Source organism: Heliangelus exortis, chromosome 12 (genome assembly GCF_036169615.1).
Source record: "Heliangelus exortis chromosome 12, bHelExo1.hap1, whole genome shotgun sequence".
Lineage (NCBI taxonomy): Eukaryota > Metazoa > Chordata > Aves > Apodiformes > Trochilidae > Heliangelus > Heliangelus exortis.
Genome location: NC_092433.1, coordinates 20,215,214 through 20,239,094, shown reverse-complemented (window position 1 = coordinate 20,239,094; position 23,881 = coordinate 20,215,214). Strand labels below are relative to the sequence as shown.

The window sequence follows — 23,881 nt, the reverse complement described above, 5'->3', positions numbered from 1 at the left end:
TGGCTGGGATTTTTGCCAGATTATTCCATTTTTGTGCAAGTTTTAGAAATATCTTTAGTATTTTTGTTAGTTTTTGGATTGAGCCTAACAAGCCCTGGGTCTCCAAGCATCACGTTCTCCCCTTCATGGGATTAAATCCCTGCAGGGGGGAATCAGGTTTGTTGAGGACTCTGGAAACTTGCATACAGTTCCTTGAGAGACTTGGACAGTAGGATGGGAGATGATGTGGAAAGCAGCTGCTTTCTGGAGTATTTCTTCCTTGCTTTTACAGAGGGTGTGCAGAACCCGAGGACACCCCAGCCCGTGTCCCCCCTGCTGACAGGCAGAGGGCTCTGGGCTAAGCTGCTGAGGGAGCACCTGCACCCCATGGAGCCTCTGCACAGGCACAGTAAGGATATGAAATATTCACCACAGCAAGGCAGAACATGGCTCTGGTTGCCACAGAGCCCTGCAACAAGCATTAAGTGCTCCAGGGAAGGTCTTCTACAAGAAAAACTGCATGTAGCCTCAGGGATCCTGCAGTGACTTCAAAACCTGGTGGGGCATCCCCTGGGCCTTCTCAAGACACACAGGCAGGGGGGTTCTTGTCAAGGGTTTGAGAGTGATCCCCAAACAAAGCTGTGCAAGTCAGAAATGTGCAAACTGTGCAGGAGTGATGCCCAGAGCTGAGGGAGCATCCTGCAAGCTGTGCCCACCCCCAGCCCTTGCTGCTCTGCCAAGTCAAAGCACCACAGCTGTCCATGCAAAAAGCATTGCAGGGGACTGAAAAATCAGATGTTGATTCATTATTAAACATTGCCTCCTAAAATGACACATCAGGTGAAGAGCCTGATACAGTTTTTCCTTGATTACCTGCTTGGTTCCCACATGCAGTTATTTCAGAAGTAGGGGAGGAGCAGAGGGAGGGCAGGTTGTTGTTGGCAGGTATGTATAGACTCCAGGAAGATAACACAAGGATAAAGTAGAATAAAACAAAATAAATTTAAAAATAAAATAATAAAAAAATTACACCACCAGCATTTTATATACTTGTTTTTAATCATCCAAAATAAATTTCTCTCATCCTCTCACAAGTCCCATTAATCATTAACTTTCCTTATCACAGTCTTAGAGTTTACTTTTTTTTGTGACTTTTTCACTCTTTTGTTGTTCTTCCTAAGGCTAAAGTGTAAATCTGTGCCAGTTCAGTATTTCCTCCAAACAGAAAGGTTTTGTATTTCCTGGGAACTTTCAGAGCCAGTTCTCCCACCAGCACTCACAGCAAATACAAAGATATTCATGCAGACAACTTTCAAATTCTAAAATTTGAACACCCTGCAAGAACCCTGTAGTGGATCAAAGCCAATTAGTCTGGAGAGCCTCACACAGACCTACATTTAGCAGAAAATTTTGAGCCTAATTTGCCCGGATTTGTACATATTAACAGAATATGATGATCTGACCAGCTGATTAGCCATGAAATCAAACGCGTTGAGTGGGAAAAGTCTTAAAAGATTAAACTCCTGCAGGAGGACCAGGGAGATGCCAGCAAACTCTGCTTGAGAAGTTAATTGCTTGGAGGTAACATTCCACCTGTCAAACATTATGCCAGGCTTCTAATGGTTTTAATTAAAGGTCTTGCATTTAGCCACCTTAGTTTAGACACGAAATTAAAGTTGTGCTGACTGCCATTCACATCAGTAAAGTGTTCTGCAGGCTTTGACTTCTCTGCTCCCTTTTTGTAACCCAGTGTGATGCCCTCACACAGAGCCACACAGCCCTCAGGAGCCTTTTCCAATAAATCTTCATTACTGAGACAATTTTATTATATTAAACTACATGCACCTTTCAAGGAGAAAAAAAGCCTTATTGCCATCAAAAGAAAGGATGACTGACAGAGCATGATTTACAGTAATTAGCAAGATTAAGCACCCCAATAAACTGCAATTAGCCAGCAGAATATTAAAGGAGAAAAATTACCATGCAGTGTCTCAGTAAATAAATGCACAGACCATGCAGCTTCTGGCAGGGAGAGCAGAGTTGGTCAGCCTGAGCCACAGGCCAAAACACTTCTCCAGCCCAGCAAAATCCTGTCTCATCTGGGAGCAGAATTTCAGGGAATGCAAAATCCCCAGGGTGCCAGTCCTCTGAGGAGGGAGCTCATGGCATGGAAAACCCATGGAACAACTGGGGAAGGAGGTTTGTAAATAAAGAGAGAAATGTAAGATGTGTACAAAGCCTAAGAGCTTCCCAGCATCCCAAACAGCACTGTTCATTAAAGGCATTTTAAACATTTATTCCAAAACTTTTCTAAACAGCCCATAGAAAGCTGGCCAAGTACCCAACAAAAAGAAAAAAAAAAAAAGAAAAAGAAAACTTCTGGAGCAATCCCCACCCTGGGCCATAGCAGGCACAAAGAGAGGGCACAGCCCCCAGGCAGCAGGTTTGGGTTGCTGGTTTTCCTCCCCCAGCACCCACCAAACTCCCCCACAAAAAGGTGAGAAGCTTTTTTTGCACAGCTCAGCACCTTTGATTTTGCCAACTTGTTCCTGTAACTCTCCATAGCCCAAGGCACACCTACTCCCCATCAGCCTCACATGAGAATATTTACCAGACTCTACCCCACAAACAGTTGTGCTGTTGCAGACTCCTTTATGTCTATTATTAAAGGGGGGGATTAAGAAGAGACTGTGAAGGGATCCAGAGTCAACTAAAGCACACAGCCAGAGCTTGTTACAGAAGCATCAAAGAACTCCCAGTCTCTCATATTAGGACAGAAAAACAGAACAAAACAACCTTTTAAAGACAGCAAATACATCCCTACTGGGGAAAAAGTACATTTTAAAATATAAAAATTAACCCACCTTTTTTTTTTTTCTTTGTTCCAGTTGCATTTCCAGCCCTCTCCAGAGTCCCAGCATCATTCCATGACCTGGAGGTGTTACCAGAGCCCTTCTCCAAGCTCCATCCCAGCAGCACAGAGCTGCCACCCCCCCCACCTCCCAGGTGAGCAGAACCCCCAGCCCCACCTCCCCCAGTTTGCCACCCAAACAGCTGCAGAATAAAAGGTGTGAAAGCACCAAAACCAGGGAGCAGCATCTCACAGCTGGATGGGCTCACAGAACAAATTCCTGAGGCCACGTCAGGGGGGCTGCATCACCCCTGGCAGTCAAAAAAATAGAAATAAATATTCAAAAACACACATCTGTGCAGTCTCATTTCCTGAAGGGAGCCCTGGGGAGGCTTGCAGACTATAGGTATAGAAATATCTTCCCAGGGCTTTCCAGTCCTCAAGAGAAGAGGCCAGGGCAGTGTCCCCAAGTGCTGTGACCCCGAGCTCCCAACGCTCACGAGGTACAAGCCAAAAGCTTTTCAATTCTCCAATCCTGTGTGTTCAAAGTCTCTACCCTGACAGTTTAATATCAGGCAAATGTATTGGCTGGTCTCAAGACTGCCCAGTTTCAGGGCAGGTAAAGTGAAAAGATGCAAAGTAGAACTTTGTGTGGCTCCGAGTTGAGTCAGGCTGGGGAAAAACTGAGTTTGTTGTGAGGACAGAGCACAGAATCCACGGTTCTCTTTCTGTGCCCCATATGATTTACTGCCCTTCCCAGATTCCCCCTCCCCAGTGCCTCAGGGGAAGCTTTCCACACTCCAAGGTCAGATTTTCTATTTTTCCTCGACTCACTTCATCAAAGGCCACCAACCAAACCCCTCACCTCACACCATCAGAGAATGTCTTGGCTTCACTGGGTTATTTCTGTATTGCAGGGCTGGAAATTAACAGCCATTTAGGACATTCCTGCAAATACACTTTACAGCTCTTGAGGATTTAAGGTGAAATTCTGGCAGTGTTACTGCCAGGAGCTCTGAAACCCTGGGATGGTGACTGTGCCTGAATCCCCAGGTGGTCCTGGCTAATCTGCAGCCCTCCCCCAGATCTGCTCCACTGACACCTTGAAAAATGATGATGAGGATCTGCTACAACCTGGCTTAATTAATTGGGTTGCTCATCCCCTCTCCTCCCCCCTGTTACCACCCCTGCTGTGCAGAGTCACTAAGCTGAATAATTGTGGCAGTGGAAGCAGGGACTCTGAGGGGAAAGAAGGGAGAACAGGTTTTATTAAAAATAAATCAGTCATCCATAGGCAAGGACCCGATGTATAATTAACACATAAACCCCTTTTTTTGCTATTTCTATAAAAAAGGATGTGAATATCAGTTGTGTATGGAATAGAGCAGGCATCTCTGGCATCTCTTTGAAGATGTTTCCCCAGCTCCTTGCTCAGGACTCAGACTTGGTTGTTGTGTAAATAGGGATTTTATTGGAACTTGTGTCTTGACTGCAGGGTTCTGGCTGGGAGCAGCCTCTGCTCCCCCATGGAAAACAATTTTCCTCAATGGAGAGGAAGGAAATGTTTGCCAGAATCCTTTCTGTAACAAGCAAGTCTAAACATGACCACAGCTTTTCATCTTTTCTTCCTAAACTTAATAAGCATAAGGTTTGTTTCCAAGGAACCTAGAAGGCACTATGTCATTATCCACAGAACTTCTCATAAATCCTCACAGACAAATTTATAGGTAGTTTTATGTTTAAGTAGCAGTATAGTTTAGATATTATGTTCTCCTAGAAAGCTTATTTCCTATAGATAAGCAAATAATAATAATAAATCTCCTGCAAGCAGTACAGCTCACATTTCTAAATTAATACATTTAATAATATACTTTATATATATACTTGCAGAATGAAGTAATAAAAAAAAAAGAAAATAGTAATTTTATCCCAATAATCTGCTTTAGAATTTACAGCAGTAAATTCCTCTCCAATGCTGTTGGAGAAAAGTGGAGTTCAGACCAAGGCTTTTTTTTTATTTATTTTGCAAGGTTAATCTGTGCAAAATGAGCTGCCTGATCATGGGTTCAGACACACGTTGCCATCATTTTTACCATGGATTCTGAAAGGGCAGTCTCAGTCCTTTGCTCCAAGCAGAAACAGAGCAGGGTTCAGGGAGCCAGATGGAACTTAGTGGCTCACACCCCTGAAACTCTTGGAAAGAGCAAGTGGTTTGCTTTCTGGTGTCTTTAAGACTGAAATTCACCAGCTACTACAAAGGCAGAGCAATAGTATTCTTTCTTATTAATCTGAGCTTTCCAGAGGCCTGGAATAAATTGTAATTTTTTCCCAAAGAAATATCCTACATTTTGTAAATGAGAGCAGTGTAAGGGTCCCAATTAGCATTTTAAATATTCATCTGGCAGGGTGAGAGCTGCTGTCTGAAGTCTGCAATTTCCTGTGGCAACAAGCAGTTTGACTTAATACAACCCTTTAATGACAATTAATGACAAGCAAAACCAATCCATCCCCTTCGCCTCACAGAGCCTTCAAAGGAATGGAGCTTTTTGAATTGAGCTTTAACCAAAGCAGTAAGGCTGCAAAACCCTGAACTGGGGCTGTTCTAACAACGAGGTCCCGTTACACCCAGGTACTGAGAATTCTAAAAAAAATTCTAAATTAGGTTAAAAGCTGCAAAAGGCTGCAGTGGCCCAGCAGAGCTGAGGCAGGGGACCAAGGTGTGGCTCTGGGGGAAGCCTGGGCAATGCTGCTTCCAAGGGAGTTTCCCTGGGTTCCTGTGAGCCACTGCATGCAGACATCATGCCAGGAGGATCAAAGGCTCAAGTCCTTAAAAGCTGCTTGGTAATAACTTTTAAAATCTGCATCAATAGGAATCAGAACCCTCTCCAAGGGCAAGCTGAGACCTCCAGACCCAACACTCCCGAATCCGTTGGCCCTTGGTTGCCCCCCATCTTAAAACATAAACCCTGATTTTTTTCACATGGAGTTTTATGCAAGTGAAAAGCAGCCACAGGACCTCACACACACGTGAATTTATTTTGCAAAGTCTGATCTACACGAGACCTAGGCCTGGATGCAGAGCTAAATCAATATTTTTCTGCAGATCCTTCTCTCCCCAGCCAGGCTGGATCTGCATTTGGCTTGGTGCTCAGGGATGTACCAGCCAGGAAAAGCTCAAGCAGAGATCTCCTTGGTGCCTCTGGATCCAGGGCTTTGTGATCCTCACGATGGTTTCCAGTTTCTCAAGTCCAAATTAACATTCTTCTTGAATTAACATAAATCTTGAAATTGTAACCTGAAAGAGTTTAGAGCCACCAGAAGCAGCCCAGTTTTAATTACCCACCTCTCTCTCCAGCCAGGCGTGCTGGAGTCACAGCTGAGCTTGTTAATGATGTTGTGCAAGGACCAGGACTCCCTGCTCCCTCTGAATGATTTATTAACTCCCGCAGCAGAAAATCCTCTCTCTGGCACTGGCACACCAAAGACAAAAGAGGTAATTACTGTGCCCACAGCACTTTAACTTCATTTATGCCCCAGCCACTGCGAGCAGCACCACACTGCCCTGCATCAGGGTTATTGGGTCCCCAGCAGCCTCCTCAGGGGGAGATGTTCAGCATCAGCAGCATCCCAGCTAACAGATGAGTTGCTTGGAGGGGCTCTGCCACCCCTTAGCCAGCTTGCTGGTGGAGAAGAATTCATGGCCATTGCAAGGCTCAAACAGCAGTTCTCGTGCCTGGCAGCTTTTCCTGGGGTGGCAGCACAAGTTACAGGAGAAAACCTGCTTCAAAACTTCCTTCTGTGAGGCATGCAATGAATCTAGCAATGCTCCTAACACAGCATTTTTCTTTATTATTTTTTTAAAATGTTTATATAATAATATCTTAATAATAATAATATATAATATGCTAATACTATATATCAATATTATATATTGATAATATATAATTGATATAATAATATCTTAGTATCTTATAATAATATAATAATAAGATTAAGACATAATAATATCTTAAAGATAACTTGCATGTATTTAATTTTCTTCTTGTGCCTCAGTTTCTGAGAGGTTTCATTTTACTCTCTGGCCCCTGTCTTAAACAAACTGATAAAAGATTAATGGTCTGGGGTATGAAGGAGCCAACAGTAGGAGCCGTTTGGAAGAAAGGCTGTGGTGTGGGATGGCCCAGGGAGGTAACTCCTGTATCCGTACATCATTTGCTTGGAGTCTACAACGCATCAAAATTGATACAAAGAGACAAAAGACCTGAAAGGAAAAGGAAAGCTGCGATTTTAAGGTGAAGCACAAGCACTGTCAGGAGCATTAGAGGCAGTGCAATTTGGCTGCCTCTTTCCTGGGCTGCTTCCATAGCAGAGATAAATCAGAGGCAACCACAGCAGGAGAGCTTTGACACAACCTGGGGATCCTTTCCCTGCTTCAGGAGCTGAAAAACTGAGCCTAAAACTCTCCCTTCCATGCTCAGGATAGGTGGTGCAGCAGCAGCTCCCCTGGTTATTTATTACTGACACTGCCTTGGCCAGGTTACCCCCCTTGTGCTGGACATGCACAAGTACAAACAGAGCTGACCAAACCACCCCTGGCTTTGCAAGGCAGCCAGGAAAGGTAAAAAGTGATGAGTGATGTGCTCAGTGCTGAGCAGAGCCCCACACCCACCCCCTGCCCAGCTCCCAGCAGCAGGCAGAGCTGCCAGACTCATTTTCTCTGTGTCTTAAAGATTGATTCAAAAGTTAAATGGGTTTCTCGGGGCAGGGGGGGAAACCACAAAGATGCGTTTTCCTCAAAGTGGCTGGAGTTTGGACCAGCAGGGCAACCCCACTGCTCTGCAGAGGAACCTGTGAGCACTCCCAGGTGATGCTCCAGGCAGGGATCAGGATGCTCCCAGCTCACCTCCTGTGCTCATTCATCACCAGGAGTCATCTGGGAGAGTTCCAGCCTGGCACAGCTCTGCCCTGGACTCAGCAGGTTCCTTGCCCATGGTGTTGAAGATGCTGCAGTGAAGTTAATGGGACATAAGTAGTGGATTTTTTGTTGTTTGCCAGGGAGCATAATTTGTTGCTTGGCGAGCTGTGTGCATTGCTCAGGGTGGAACAAACAAGCAGAGAGGTGTTGAAACCTGGGAGAAGAAAGGAAATAGATGTGAAACAGAGGGGAAATCATAGAATCATGGAATTGGCTGGGTTGGAAGGGACCTCAGAGATCATCAAGTCCAACCCTTGATCCACTACTGCTACACGAGCAAGGTTCCTGAAACTAAAATTTAGGATCCTTCTGAGAAGGGAATGCCTTTTTTTTGCCAAGTGGGGATGCATTACCAACTACAGCAGGAGAGTCCTTTCAGGGCTGTACTTTATTTACATGAGCCAGAAGGAAAGTCTGTCCTGTCCTAGAAATGCATCTCCTAGAAATGCACCAACAACATTCCATTGGCCTCCAGTTTTTTTCCTCTCTCCAAAGGATTAATAGAACGATTTTAATTTTATATTTGGTACCTTTATTATCAGAAATGGAGAAAATAGATGCAGAAGAGCACGTTGGAGCACATTGAACTTGGGGGGGAAAAAAAAGCCTGTGACAGCTCTTTAAATATTGTAGAACCATGTCAGTTCCTATCAGCTGCTGATCTGGCTCCCAGGCCCCACATGGATGAGGCTCTGGCTGTGTTCACTGCTCAGGGAATCCAGGTCTGAATTTCCCTGCTGCTTTCCTGGCCCCTCAGTTATTTCCCCACATGAACCCAGACATCTCCGTTCCCGGGGAGCAGGAAATTGGTTCCACTCATCTCATTTACTGCAAGCATTGTGAATGTAGGATGGTCAGAACTGGGTTGTATCTGAATGGGTCACCTTGGGCTAATCAATACTAATCAGCTCCTTGTGGAGAAAGGAATGCCTTGCTGCACTCCCTCTCTTTCCACTTCCATGTGCTGCTCTCCTGTTTTGCTTTTTGATGGGATAAGGATCTGAAAAAAAAAAATGGCAGGTAGCACGTTCCTATATTTTTATGTTAAATTCCAAGGCAACGGGAGCAAAACAAAAGAGAGTAATGGGCTGCCTTGGCACAGGCAGCTCAATAATTAGTTTGTAGCTAACAGATGATAATAAACATTGTATTAATGAGAAGCAGAACTTCTGCTACCTTGATGTTGCATTTATCAATCAAAGCTGTCCATATAATTACATTTTTCCTCCTCATCAAACTGCAATCTGTTTGTTTCCCCTTTTATTGCTTCTGGTTGGCATGAAATTGGGATTGAACAAAACCTTGAGGTGATGGGCTGCCAAAATTATTCAGGGGACTCAACAGAAACCAAAGGTACTGAAGGAGCACAGCCTGTCCTATCAGCCCTGGTAGCCAGAATTTATGGTTCAAGGCCTTTGTCCTTTTATCCACTCAGAAAATAAAATTCTCCACTGCCTTTCCAAAATTTCGCTCAATATCTGTCTTTCATTTAAGCACTTTTAATGTCTGCACCTCTCTGCAGACACTGCCTGCTTCATTATTCTCCATTTCCACTGACATGTCCCTGGCATCCCAACAAAGGGGCATTCATAATGCTCTCCAGGAAAGCTGAACCAATAGAAAACATTTTTGTATAAAAAATATACCTGGCAGATTCCCTTCCTCTCATCTCCCCTGCTTTCCATCAAGGGGATTTGTAACCTTTTTTTTTCTTCTTCTTCTTCTTTTTTCCTTTTCTTATTTTTTACTTTTTTTCCCTTTTTTTTCTTTTTTCCTTTTCTTCTTTTTTTCTTTTTTTCCTTTTTTTTCTTTTTTCCTTTTCTTCCTTTTTTTCCTTTTTTCTTTTCTTTTTTTTTTTTTCCTTTTTTTCTTTAACAAAACATGATTCCATAATACTCCATTTGTGGGCAGAGGTCTTTCTGCTCAGCACCTGCATCACCTGCCCTGAGCATCACCTCGCAGACCTCCTCAGCACCATCCCTGCTGCTCTGTTGACATTCCCAGTGACTGCAGGGTCTGCAGTGCAGGTGGATGCCCCATTCCCAAGGCACTGCTGGCCAATGCCAATGGAAGCAGTAAGGATAAGGATGTCCCTGGGACACCCTGGGCTGTACCCAGGCTTCTTTGGATGGGGAATCTCATCCCATGCCACGTAAGCACGCAGAGACCAGAATTCCCTGGATACTTTTTAAGGGCTGAGGATTGCACAGGGTTAGCTCGGGAGTAATTAAGAAAGTTTAGAATAGGGAGGGGCTGTAAACCGAGTTAATTATCTGTAAATATGGAACTAAGTACTTCCTTGCTCCTCATGCACTCTAAACCATCCACCAAAGCTCTGAGCTCCCCTCAGGCAGTGAGGAAGCACACAGGGCCCCTGCTCTACCTGAATCTCACCATTTTTCCAGCCCCAGGGGAGGGGACAGGTCCTCAGGAGATGCTGCAGGCACAGCACAGAGGGTTCAGCATCCTCAGGCAGGGATCTGCAGCTGGGTGCTGGGAGTTCTGCAATCAGCTCCTCACAGCAAAACTTGGGTCAAGTCAGTGGGAACACAGGGCTGGAGTCAACAATCCCAATTTGGGGTTTGGGGGTTGCTGTCTTCCCCCTCCCCCCCACTCCCACTGATGTAAGATCACCACGTAAAGGAGAAACCATCCTTCATTTCAGCTGCTTGCTGGCAGACAAGTCTGGAAGTGTTTTACTTGGAAGTACTCAGGGAACATATTGGAAAAGCAGAAAACATGAAGGGAAGTCTGCTCTTGCCAAGAGATTTTCCTGTTCCATCCCACTGGAGGAGGGCAGCTATAAATGGGTGCAGACTCTCCCTGCCTGCAGCATCCAGGCTGCAGAGGGATGAATGAATGAGTGGCCTTCAGCTTTTGTACCCAAGGAGCTCTGTACTGTGATATTCATAAAGAAACAAGCTCTCTGCTCTGAATCTTTCACACCCGTATTAAAAATAAAACACAAAGATTCATTTTTTATGGACTTGTTAAAAAAAAAATAAAATAAAAAAAATAGAAACACCTCCAGCTGTGTAAAGCTGGAACCCTCTGCAGCTCCAGTTCCCTGCCCCTTGGACTCCAGTCATTGAAAATAAATATTAAAGAAGAAGAATTGCTGTTACCCCTCACTGCTCAGCTTCTGCATGTTTTATTCCAGCTTACACTGTGTGCTGGAAATGTTCTGCCCACACTGGGACCTTCTGCTCCTTGGAAAAGTGTTTCCAGGCTGCTGGGAGGGGGGCATCTGAGGCAAGAGTTCCCTTTTCCCCCAACTTCTGCACTGAGGCACCAGGCACATTTTTTGCTCAAAGATGAGAATTTGAACTACTCCCCACACCTCTACCTCAGGTCTGTAGGAGATTTTGATGTCAACTCACAGTATTTTGCAGCCAAGTGAAATCCTACCCAGCAGAAACAGGCTATGGCTGTGGGAAACAAACAGACAAGCAAATAAAACTTTAATTTAGAAGCCCTCTTGCAGGAGGGAGCAGAGGAGGCTGTGCCAGGGGGGTCTGGAGGAGCCTGGGTGCAAGGGAAGGGTCACTGGGACCCATCTCCTGCCTTCCCCAGGGACAGCTCTCCCTGGCACCATCCTCCAGGAGAAAGGCAAAAAAGGCACAACCATGGCAAGTGCTCAGAAACCTCAGCCAGGGGATGCTTGGTTTACACTGATAAACCCTCAAGAAGTGTGAAAAGCCAGAAGGGTCCAGCAAGCTCACTCCCCTCTCTGTGGGTATTTTCAATACCACGGTGTATTCAGCAGTTCTTTAAAAACAAACAACCAAACAAAAAAACCCAAACCTCAACCATCTGTAAACCCCAGGAAGAGAGAATTCACTTCTGAGCCACACCAAGCAATTGCACCAGTTCACCTTCCATCAGCCAGCCAGGAGTTTGTAGCCATTACACATATTTTTTAGCCAAGATGTTGCTGTGCTTTGCCCAGCACCCACATCACCTTTTCTCCCAGTGCACTCACCTGTAAAATGGGAAGAGGAATCCCAGTTAATTCTTGTGCACACAGCTGGAATTTCACTGGAAGGAACCCTGTGGATCAGCCTTTCCTCTCTGCATTTTCAAGCAAAACCACAGCTGAAGTTTCTGTTGTCACATGGAAAATAGTTTGAACTTTTCTTTTTGCCTTCTTTGAGGAATAATCAGCTCCTACAAACCTGCAAAGGAAAAGGGGTGGTGGGGAGCTGGGAAGGGATGGGTGTGGGAGCTGGGGCAGCATTAATTACACAGGGCCTGACAGGTGGAGGAGAAAATTTTACACTTCTCAAAAGGCAAAGAATTACCAGGTGATTGAGGGGAGGGGAAACTGGTAATTTCTTTGGGCTGCTTAAATAGTGTGTCAGCCTCTTAATGGAGCTCCCTCTGTTAGAAAGAAATGGAAAACAATCACAGCAGCAGCCTGCAGAGCCAGATTAGCATTTTTCTGAATATTTTAAAAGTTTGGGGTTGGAGGAATGTTTGTGCTTGGTGGCTCTGAGCTCTTGGGCTCAAATCCAATGAACTGAGCAAGTCCCCAGGCAGCTCAGCTCCCGTCCTTCCTTTCCCTCCTCCAGACATCCAGCCCTGTCTTGGCTCTGACCACGTCCATGCCAATTCCCAGCTTTAAACCCACTCTGGCTTTAGCAGCCCAGAGCCCTGTGCTTGCAGGCAGCACATAGAATAAACCTGAATTACAGCAGGGCAAAGGAGAGAGGCAGCTGGGGGTGCTGAGGATGTGGGGTTCCCCCTAACACAGCAGGAGCTGGCAGCTCCCAGGACACTTCCCAAGCAGCAGCAGCAGAACCAGACACTGGGTTTCAGGCTGTACCTTTGCTGGAAGAAGAAATGATGCTGATTTCTCAAATTCTGAACTGCCAGAAAAAAATGAAGCTGGAAAAATATTCTTCTGTTTGAAACGAAAACCAAAAAGGCAAAATTCAAACTTGATACGAATCAAAGTGTTTTGAAATGCCCAGGAATTGGAATATATTACTTTCAAAAAAAGCAACAATAAAGAAACAAAGTCACTCACCTCGACTGAGGAAGGGAAAGTTTCTGAAGTATTTTGCAGGGCAGGAAAATAATTTCATTTGTGAGTTCCTGGGGGAACCTAGAAGAAAACTGGAGATACAATTTATGAAAGCAAAACCCATCACACTGTTACCTTCATCTGTGAGAGGCAGGAAAAATCAGGAAAACGCAGGAAAATCAGCCCAGATGCAGAACAGCAGCACTCAAACACACTCCCACCTTTTATGCCCAACATCTGAAGTGCTTGGGGTCAGCAAGAGTTAAATGCCAGGGTACAAAGCTGGAATTCTGGAGTGTGAAATGGTGCAGCAAGGGTCTGAGCTGCCAGGCTGCTGAGGGATGGGTGCTGGAGATGGGTGATGGCTGCACCCATGGCTGGCAGCCACTGCTCTCCCCAAAAAACCCCATTTAGACTCTTTTTGTACCAAACACAGGGAGGAAGAGACAAAGGGTTTTACCTTGGTTATTCTGAGGAGTGAAAAGGTCTCACAGCAACCGTCCCCACAAGAGATTTGTGGCTGGAATTCTGGGCACTGGGGCTGCTGAGTGACTGAGAGCAGGTCAGGACTATAAAAAGCAGTGAAGATGATTGAGCAGGCAGCACAGAATCTTTTTCTGGGATAGTTTAAAACAAATAGGTTAATTCCACTCTATTTTGAAAGCATTTTATAATAATTTGAGGCAGGATATTTTTACAGTTAAAGCAATGTCACATCTTGCTAACCCAATCCATTTGCATTCCAACATCCCTAGAGAGAATCTTTCCTGTTAGAAATTTCGGAAGGTCCTTTTAGTGTTGTTTTATTTTTATTTTTCTACTCTGGTTTAATCCCAACCTTATTCAGACCTTTCAGCATTGTGTTTCTTCTAGACAGTGGCAAAGAATTTCCCCCACACCAGCAGTTTGTGAGCCTGTGCAGTATTTGATGTTCCATGAAGAAGATTTCCTTTTCCTCTCTGAAGAAATCCCCATATGTGAGGAGCCACTTTGCAAGTCTCCAAATATTGACCAAATAAAGAGGCTTCCTAACTCTGGCCTAATAGGTTTGCTTGGCTTGCTAACTTGTTTTCCTTTGCCTTTGTTTCCTGCTATCTATCAGATCAGTATGCAAGGAGCATTTTCTGTTGCACTGAGAGATTAGCTGCGAGCAGAGGAGAAACAGAAAAGTTCTCTGCTGCTGTACAGATCCATCATGTCCTGCTAGCACAGTTGGTATTGCAAAGGAGATCATGCAAACTGTGAAAAATGGTAATGAAATACAGCCTGGATTCTGTAAGGAATCCTTGCTTTACTGGGGTAAAACAGAAGCAAAAAAGCTGCAGAGGAAAGAATTCACCTGGGTGACCATTACCCCTTGTGAAAAAGTGCAGCGAAGATCAGGGTGTGCTTGGGACTCATCAGAAGGACTCATCAGGGTTAAACTGTGTCCCTGGACAGCTTTAATAACACAGAGAGGGGATGGAGAGGGAAGGCAGAGCCTGGGAAGGGGACCTCTGATGCCTGGAGGGACAGGAGGAGTCTGCCTGGAAGGAAGATCTCCTGGGAAGGGACAGCAGCTCTGAGGCTCTACGGGACCTGGGGGCAGGAAGGTGCCCCCAGCCCCCAGCTGAGCCCTGGGCAGGGGGTGCAGGGCAGAGCAGGGGGTGCTGGTGTCACACAAAGCTTTGGAGAGTTCAGGGAGGAACTGGAGATGCAGAAAGGCTGCAACTGAGTTGTGTTTATGGTAAGCAGCATCAGGAGTTCTTTAGGCAAAAAAGCATCCAAATCAGTTCAGAAGGAGGCAAATCCAATCAAGTCAGTTTGATTTGTGTGTTTGAATGAAGGTTTGGAGAGGAACCTACACTCAGGAACAGGGATTTCGTGAGCACAAATATTCAGCACTAGCATTAGAATAATGAATGAAACAGACTTAAAATGCAAAAGCTCCATGAAAACCATTTCAGTCTGTGCAGCTCTCAGGTAGCAGCAGAGGTGAATGGTGATGCTATATTTGTCTGTTCCACTCACAAGCAATGGAAACAGATCTCTGTTTAAAAGAAATTTAAGGGAAAATGTCAAATTTACCCACACAAGATTTGAATTTCATGAATGAATATGTCTCTTACAGCATGCACAAAGTGATGAGGCTTACATAAATGCCCTACATCATCCAAGCAGTCACTTTCTGATCTTCAAAATCCAACAGAATTATTTATAGCTTTGTATGAAATATTCATGGAAAAGTGTCCATTGCCTGAAATTTCTGCTAAAAAGTAATTTAACTTGTTTTTTTGCATTTCTTACTATCATAGTAATTTAGGTCAGGCAAGAGCCAACAACATCATTTGTCTCAGAAACCCTGTGGTGAGTATTGCAAGCTCTGCTCTGCAACTTCTTCCTTCCCAGACAGGGAAAACTCCGGAGTTAATTGAGTGTCCTCCAGGCTGGTGAGCTGTCCAGTACAGAGAGCACTAAATGGAAATGCCTTAAAACATCTGAAAGCTTCCCACAGCCCAGCTGGCCCCAGAAAACCCTGTCCTGACCCAGCTGGGCTGGGCTGGGGGTGATGTCCCCCCCGATGTCACTGTGCCCAGCACAGCTCAGAGCAGTTTCTTCCCCTTCCCTTCCCCAGGTCAGGGCTGTCCCCGTTGGTCTTTAAGGTCCCTTCCAACCCAAACCATTCTGTGATTCGATGATTTGGGCAGAAACATTTTATCTGACAGTCCCCAACACAGAGAACAGAAAAAAAAAAAACAGAAAAAAAAGCCCAGAGCTGATTCAGGCTTCTGCTCTCCTTGCATGATGCTTGTCCAGACACACCAGAGGAGGCACAGAGAGCCCCTGGTTATGGATTTCCTTTCCCAGAGATTATCCTGGTGTAAAAGGGATCAGTATTCTCCTCTCCAAAACATTGCTAGGCAGCAACTTCTATTAAAACCTCTAAGTGAGGTTAAAGTGCTTTGAGAGGATAGCTCTGTACCTAAAGAAGTGATGGCTCTAATGAGACAGACACAAATGGCAAACACAAACATCACATACCAAGTATTCAGACAGCCCCACAAAAAAAAAAAAATACCTTTTAAGAACAGTTCTAACTAACAATCTGAAGTCCCAAAGCGTTCAAGCTCTTTACAATGCACCCTTGAATATTATCACACTAATTCACTTTCAAAAATCACCACCACAGCTCTGGAAAGCACAGAGGTTTCTAAACACATATCTCATGTCCCTGCTTTCTCTTTGCTCATGTCAGCTTTATCTTTCTGCATGTTTTATATATGTTTATAATTAAAAAGCAGAATTTGCTACACAGTAAATCCTAAAGGGTTTTGCATATCATATATTACACAGCTGTAATGGCTAAAGAATAGGATATATTCACTTCACCTCTGAAAGCCATTTGCATGTGACAAAATGGGTGCCACAATGCCAAGTACTGGAGCAAGAAAAATCAAAAATTCCCTATTTTTTCCATCAGATTGTCATTGCCATTTTAAACAATACATCTCTAAAAGAATTCTTGTGGGTAATTGGAAGGAAGAAATGTTCTCAGGAAGCAGGTGTTTTTCCATTGCTACCAAATAATTTAGGCTGGCACAGACTATTTGACAGCATGTGTATGTGTGTTTGTCAGGCAGAAACTCTCCTCCCAGAGGCTCTGTGAGAGGCACAAGATGTGGTGACATGAAAGCTCTGCTCCCTGTGGAGGTGGAGCTGAGACCAAAACTGTGATGCCCAGGATCATCTCTGAAACTTCTTATTACTTATTTAGCAAAACAAGGGAAATCAGGTGGAATTTCCAATTCTGACTTCTCCGTGAAACAAACTCTGTGGAAATACTTGGAGCTGAATTTGGTTTTTGGGGACATTGGGACATGGCTTTTGATTTAGATGGGCAGAAGTTGTAAGCTCCAGACTGTTCTGAATAAGTCTGACTGTATAACACCACTGGAACCTGCATCACCTCCCCACACTGATCTGCTCTGAAGCCAGGTCTGAGCTCTGAATTTCAGATATTGAGTGCAAAATGAGGTAAACAGCACGCAGGGAACATCTTTGCAAAGATGGGTCATAAGTTAATAGGAAAACTTCAGAGAAGTTTGGGCTTACTGGGTGCAGACCTTTATTGTGAAAATATTTACTGGCCTGGGGTTACCCGAAGAGCATCGATGACATTTAGAGGAGGGACTCCAGACCCTGCATTTTGGGTTTCCTCAGCAGGACACAGTGAAACACTGCACACACACAGCTCACATTTGATCTCACCCCAGCAGGAAATTTCCTTCAAACACTGTTCCCTCCTGCCAGCAGAATAAACTTTCACTGACATTAATATTCAGGTAAAGTTAATTCTGTTTGCCCTGTTGATTGCTTGAGTAAAGCAAATGTTTTGCTTTTCTATTCCAGAGGGAAAGGATGTGGCTCAGAGCAAGAGGCAGCCCCAAAGCCACCTCCTGTCCTGTCCAGGAGAAATCAGATGGAGAAACCTTCTCCTTCAAGGAGCTGCTGAAGGAAACCCATCCCCATATGACCCGGAATAATTCCCTCCATCCTGGCAATAAATATTGTGACATTCCTGGGAGGAGAGACAAGGCACAAGGAGAAGAAGGGCTTCTGGGGCTCTCGTCCCTTCAGAAAAACCTGGCTGCAGATTTAAATACATAATAACTGAAAGTGCAATCCCAATATTCTTCTGAATCTCCCATTTCTTTTTTTTTCCCCGTGTCTTCCCATCTCCTTTCATCATCATCATCATCATATTAAACCCTGAGTGAGCAATCTCCAAACACATGTAGATGTAAATTCCCATTTTTCTGGGTTTTTTTATACCTTTGTTCTAGTATGATCTGCTGCACAACTTCTGTAACTCCCTCCTGTCATTTCCTCTGCTTGTAGATCATTAAAAGCACAAATCAGAAGTGTGATCTAGTGGGTTATAAAAGGACAAAAGTAAAAGGCAGTATTTCTCTGCTTATCAGAGATGAAAGCTCAGTTTTGACAAAACCTGCTGTCAGTTTCCAATTCTACACTAGAAGAAGCTGCATTGTAACAAATCAATGTGTTAAAACTCCTTAGATATAAGAAATGCTTCAAGCTGCTGCCTCTTCTGCATTTATCATTTGTTGTATGAGAACTGACTGCCTCCAGTTGCCAATAAGTAAAAAAGCCATTCAGAAATTCAAAAATAATGTTAATAGCAACATTGTGAATGTAAAAAAACCCTATGCATGCATTTTAAAGTTATCAGTTTTACTCTCAAAGGACTGCTACATTTACTATGCATCCTCATTTTGCTGTAAGGAAAATCCAAAATAATATTTACCTATTTGACAAAGCAGTGAAGGAATCACATCTTCCACTTGCTTGGATGATAAACACGAAGGCAAAGAATCCCAGTCTCAAGAGACACAGCTAAAAGAAACAAAAACTCTATTTTGCATAACACAACAGCCTTTGCTTTTCCTTTCCAAGTCCCCCTCCATGTGGACACTTGATTTTGCTGGATTCTTTGCAGTGGGTGGGAAGCAGAATTTGGTAAATTTTCTTGCCAGAACCTAAACTGCAGCACTAAAACATTGTCCCAGTAAAGCAAAGCAGACAAAAGAAACATCTTTGGATTTTTGGGGGGTCTGTTTAAAACAAAATCTAAAAAAACTTCTGAAGCAGAGGTTGCTGCATGACAACAGTGCTGCACAGCTCAGTGCTGCTTTCCTGAAAAAAAAAGCAAAAAACACCTTACCTGGTCTGAGCATCAATTTAACATAGGAGACTTGAGTCTTCACAGAATAACATCTCCATGCTCAAAACCTGCTCCAGCCCCCCTGCCAAAGTGCAGCACTGGACACGGAAACTGTCATTTCAGTAGTTTATAAAAAGGGGAAAGTGGAGACAAGCATAAAGGAATAGAGAAAAAAGACACAACCTGGGTGTCAGGGCACTACAGGCACAATAACTACTGTCAGGAGCTGTAAAGCAAACTGCACAGGAGGTAAAAAGCCAACGACTGACCTGAAGATGGAGTTGTAGTTATTGGGATTTAAACATCCAAGTGAGGCTGGGCAGACTGGAATCCCAAAACATTACAAAACAGTGGCTGCAGAAACTCAACTTCCAACCCCCTGACAACCCCCCCTGCACTTTGCCACCAGATCTGGCATTCAGCTGGGACATGGGACCCAACCAGTGGCCCTGGCTGTCCAAGCATCACTTCCCACAGGTCCCTGGCACAATTTTATCCCCTTCATGCTGCCCTCCTGCTATGGGACAGCCTGAGACCCATCCCTGAGCTCAGCTGCATTACAATCCAAATTATTAATCCAATTAATATCAGCCCTATTATGATGCCAGAGCAAAAGTGGTCCATACAGCAGCTCATGTGAGGGGATTTAGCATTACATGGGACAGAAAATTAAACCCAGGCTCCCAGAGAGCTCCCTGGAGAGGTGATCCCAGCACCCTGAAGGCAATGCTTCATTACATTCTGCTCCTCATTCTCTCCCTAAATTTCCCAGAGTCATCAACTTGGTTTTTCCCTGCATTTACAGAGGATAAAATCAAATAGAATCAGGATCCCAAAAAGCCTGAGCAGAGTGTGGGGGAGAACAACAAACCCCTTGCTCTGTCCCAGCCCTGCAGGCAGCAGTGATGCTGAGCCCTGTGTCCCAGCCCTGTGTCCCAGCCTCAGGAAAGGTGCTGAGTCAGCTCCTCTGTCCTGATCAAATTCCTCTGGAACTGCAACAGCAGCAAAAATGCAGTTTTTATCTCCAAGAGGGGGCAGAAATAGAGGGCACAGGTAAGACACAGAGGACAGAAACAGCAGAGTCCAAAACCTGAGATTCTCATTAAAGCAGAAGAAACCAGTGAGAAATGCACTCTGCTGGAGAGCAGAGAGTGGGGAAGGGGAGGAAAATGCACATTATGCACAGGCCACTGCAATGCTTTGCAGCACAGAGTGTGCACTAGTTCAATCAAAACAAAACAAAACAAAAAGTTTTAATGAATGCCTGAGCACTGGGGTATCTGCAAGCCTGCTGCCCCAGGAGCACATGCTGCTCAGGCTAAGTATGGAAAACACTATGGGATGGGGAAAAAAAAGAAAAAAGGAAAAGGAAAAAAAATAGAAAAAAAAAAGGAAGAAAAAAAAGAAAAGAAGAGAAAAAGAAAATAAAAGGGGAAGGGAAAAGGAAAAAAGAAAGGGAAAGGAAGGGGAAAGGGAAGGGGAAGGGGAAGGGGAAGGGGAAGGGGAAGGGGAAGGGGAAGGGGAAGGGAAAGGGAAAGGGAAAGGGAAAGGGAAAGGGAAAGGGAAAGGGAAAGGGAAAGGGAAAGGGAAAGGGAAAGGGAAAGGGAAAGGGAAAGGGAAAGGGAAAGAGAAAGAGAAAGAGAAAGAGAAAGAGAAAGAGAAAGAGAAAGAGAAAGAGAAAGAGAAAGAGAAAGAGAAAGAGAAAGAGAAAGAAAAGGAAAAGGAAAAGGAAAAGGAAAAGGAAAAGGAAAAGGAAAAGGAAAAGGAAAAGGAAAAAGAAAAAGAAAAAGAAAAAGAAAAAGGAGAAGGAGAAGGAGAAGGAAAAAAGGAAAAAGAATAGGATTAGAGCACAAAATATAGGTATGTCACTACTTAACTCCATAGGAAGAAGTGGAATCCCTGGGATGCAGTAGCTCTTCCCTTCCTGGGCAGGGAGGGGGCATTGCCTGGGGGTGGGCAGGGGACAGGTTCCTGCTTCAACAGGTTTTGGGATTTGCTCAGTCCCCCAGAACAGGCTGGGAAGCTGAAAACCTCAGGGAACAGCATTAACTGGGGAGATACCAAGTGTTAAGGAACAATCCAATCCCCTGGTACGTGAGCAGTTCATAAAAAAAATCAATTATTCTATAAAGACTTATCAACATAATCTAGTTCAACTTTTGTGGTCATTTCAGTCACTCCAATAACTCAGTAAACTCTTGAGAAGAAACATCAGAAAATAATTATCTACAAGTACACAGTCAAAACCCATCTAACGATTTAAAAGTGAGAACTCTGGTAAATAAACCACCTCCTGGACACCTGGAACTTCAATTTTATGGCCTTGATGCAGAGTATGCTGTGAAAATGTATTAATCCTTGCTAGAGTGGAAAATTTTCTCTTCCTTTGGGTGGCAGTTTTTTTGTTACCTTGCACTTCCACCCCTGGCTCCCCCATCTCCCTTCATCCCAAATAATGCAGAAAATTTGCAGTCCTGGAGTGCTAAAACCCATTACCAAATATGCTTCACTAAGCCAAATTCAATGCTCAAAGGTGGAAGGTAAAAAATAAATAGGCAGTCCCCTCGTTGGAGTGAAACTAGTGAGGCATACAATAAATACATAATAAATCCCAAAGCTGTTTGACAAGCTAAGAGAAAGTAAGTTAATGTTGTGTAAAAGGTACACATTTATTCCTGGATTGTCATCAGTCTTCTGGATCATGGCACAAAGATTATGGAGAATAAATAGATGTAATTTGGGCAGGCATTTTGCATTTTGCTGCCATTCTCTGCCTGGTGAAGTCCAGAGGCTGTGCTGGAGGTGAAGCAACGGGATTAGTGACTGGGGTACAGAATGGGGTATTGTCACTCCCTTCAGAACACATGGATGTGCTGAGAAACTGGAGGAAATTAAATCTCAAGTGTAATTTAATTTTTCTATTTGCACATCAAAACGCCTCCCGGGAAGGTCCTTCTTAAGACAAGAAAATGAAGGCCTTTATTTTGGTTCACATCTATTTCATTATAGACATAACTGCTGAAAAAAAACTTGGGGAAACTGAAAGTATTCTCCAATTTACACGAAGATGAATTTGCAGAGTGATGCTGTGACCACAGCTCCACACTGGGCTGCAGAGGTGACAACAGAGCTGTAACTATGGGAGCATTCCCAGGGTATCCCTGTCCTCCAGGGGATTTTTAAGGTTGGACCTTTTCCAAAGTAGCTGCCATCCCTCTGGAGCTAGTAAAATCCTATTTGTCTCCCAGAAGCAATGAAGAGAGGCAGATTTCCAACACTACACACAACATGAATTTCTTTTTTCTCCTCTCACCTCACCCATGTTTGGTTTGGGTTTTGTTTTTTTTTTCACTTTAGTGCTCTCTTGTTGAGTATTAAAATTGGAGGACTTCTCAGGCCAGGCTTCCACTAAAATTTAAATGTACCAGCAAGAGCTGTTTGTCACCGAGCTGGAGCTCACCTGGCAGAGGAGAATCGGGGTGTTCTGCCCAGCCAGAGCATCACCAGTTCAGCACAGCTCAGTCCCAGAGCATCAGCTTTGTCTGCAGCCCTGGGGATCCAGGTTAGCAGTGAGCAGCTGGACCACGGAGCCCAGGTGGCAGCTGGGGGACATCAGGCAGGGCTGTGTCACTGAGCAGCTGGCCTGGACAAGGGGGCAGAGCCAAGCAGCAGGGTTGTTTGGAAGGCAGGATAGCAATGGGTGATGCTGAGGTCTTTGCAGTGTCAGTGGGGTTTGTAGAGCAAGGTCAGGGCTTTCCCAGCGTGCAGAACCTCATCAGGGCAAGCACTAAATTGCCCTCAATTTGGCCAAATGGGCTTCTGGTAAAAGCCCAAGGCTGGAGCTGGGGGCAGAGGGGTCTGGAGCATCCCTGTGAGCCAGAAGGAACTCACCTCCCAGGTGCTCTGAGGGATTGTCCCTAAGCCAGGGGTTCCTATCCCAGTTCCATCCACAGGGAACAGACCAAACGGAGCCATAATCAGGTGAGAGATTCCTCCTCTCTTGCAGGGATCTCAGAAGCAGAGGCTCCCAGGGGCTGCAGGACAAGGGCACAGCTCAGGGCTGAGCAGGGGAGGGTCCCAGCTAGATGAGCTGAGCAGGAGGAAGCTGAGAGCATGAACCACTGGATGGGCACTTTTAATCTTCCATTCTGTTTGAAGTAATTACATTCTGACAATATGCAGGGGTATTAACCCAGTTTTTGCAGGAAGCTAGGGAGAAAAAACATCCACAAAAGGATTAAAACTTCCCTGAGACTAATTCCTGGTTTTCCCTCCATGTTCAAAAGCCTATTTCTCTCTTATGGAAGTTCTCTCTGCTCAGCTCATCACAGCAATTATATTTTATTCTTTGATTCATTTTTCTGGTTTGATTTTCCAGTGCAAGTCGTTATTTTTAACCCCTTCATTTAAAAATTCTCAGTTCTGGTTCTTGACTTCAGTCAATACCAGGGAGGAGCTGTGCAGCTACTTTAGAACTGTTCAGTCTTAACACAAATATTTACAAAAAGTCATTAGCTTATCACAGAAATAAACATTTCCAAGAATTTCCTTACACAGGATAGCAGCCTGAATGGCAATTAATTAGCAGTTAATTACTTTAAAAAAAACATTCACTTGCTCACTTGAGACTGGGATGACCACTTAGTACAAGTTTTAAACTCTGCTTTGAAGCTGGGCAAGGCAGCTCCAGGAAATCCCCTCCCAGAGCTCCTGTGACACCAGTCCCAGTTCCTCAGCCCTGGGGTCACTGGGCACGTGGCTGTTTCCTTCCCTCCTGCTAAAACCCAAACGTACCAAGTTTCCTGCAGTGATGCTCAGCACCATCAGGCATGAAGAGCAGCTGCTGTAACCCCTGAAGCCTAAATGACAGGGTTTGTGTTTGTAGACAGACTCCCATACACAGAATTAACATTCTTTATCTTGGTTGGTGCTGGTGGGTTTGCACATGTTCTGATTGTTTCTGAATGAAACAGCACTGAGTGGAAGAGGGGGATAAACCTGAGCAATCCTTTGGGAAGCTCTGAGGTGTGTGTGATGCACATCAACCAAAGGTGGCCTGGGTCTTACTGGCTCTCCCTGCTTATTCTGCATTTAATTATCATCAGAGAACCAAATGGGGACAAAATACTCAATCTCTGAGCATCAGCAAGCATCCTTTTATCAAGTAAAGCCCCTGCCTTAGATGAACTTGCTTTCTCTAGAATGGTTCCTCCACAGGCAAATAAAACCTCAGCAAAAGGCATCCTATCCAGTCCTTTCTCTGGGTGTAATAGTCTTCCTTCCCTGGTTTCTATCTGTGTCTAAGCTATCTCAGACTGTTTCAAAGTG

General features: G+C 44.5%; 2 long non-coding RNA genes across 3 annotated transcripts; both read right to left on the bottom strand.

Moving 5' to 3' along the window:
* Positions 1-5,883: 5,883 nt before the first annotated feature.
* Positions 5,884-11,341, bottom strand: LOC139801802 (uncharacterized). 2 transcript variants are annotated; one of them, XR_011728322.1, is made up of 3 exons: positions 10,971-11,341; positions 7,734-7,959; positions 5,884-7,091 (listed from the first exon to the last, which is right to left on the bottom strand). It is a non-coding gene; the product is annotated as an uncharacterized lncRNA (long non-coding RNA). The 2 variants fall into 2 exon arrangements; XR_011728321.1 differs by having other exon boundaries at positions 10,931-11,340.
* A 458-nt stretch (positions 11,342-11,799) lies between these two features.
* Positions 11,800-22,764, bottom strand: LOC139801801 (uncharacterized). The gene is made up of 4 exons (XR_011728319.1): positions 22,445-22,764; positions 13,292-13,400; positions 12,835-12,912; positions 11,800-11,980 (listed from the first exon to the last, which is right to left on the bottom strand). It is a non-coding gene; the product is annotated as an uncharacterized lncRNA (long non-coding RNA).
* Positions 22,765-23,881: the final 1,117 nt, after the last annotated feature.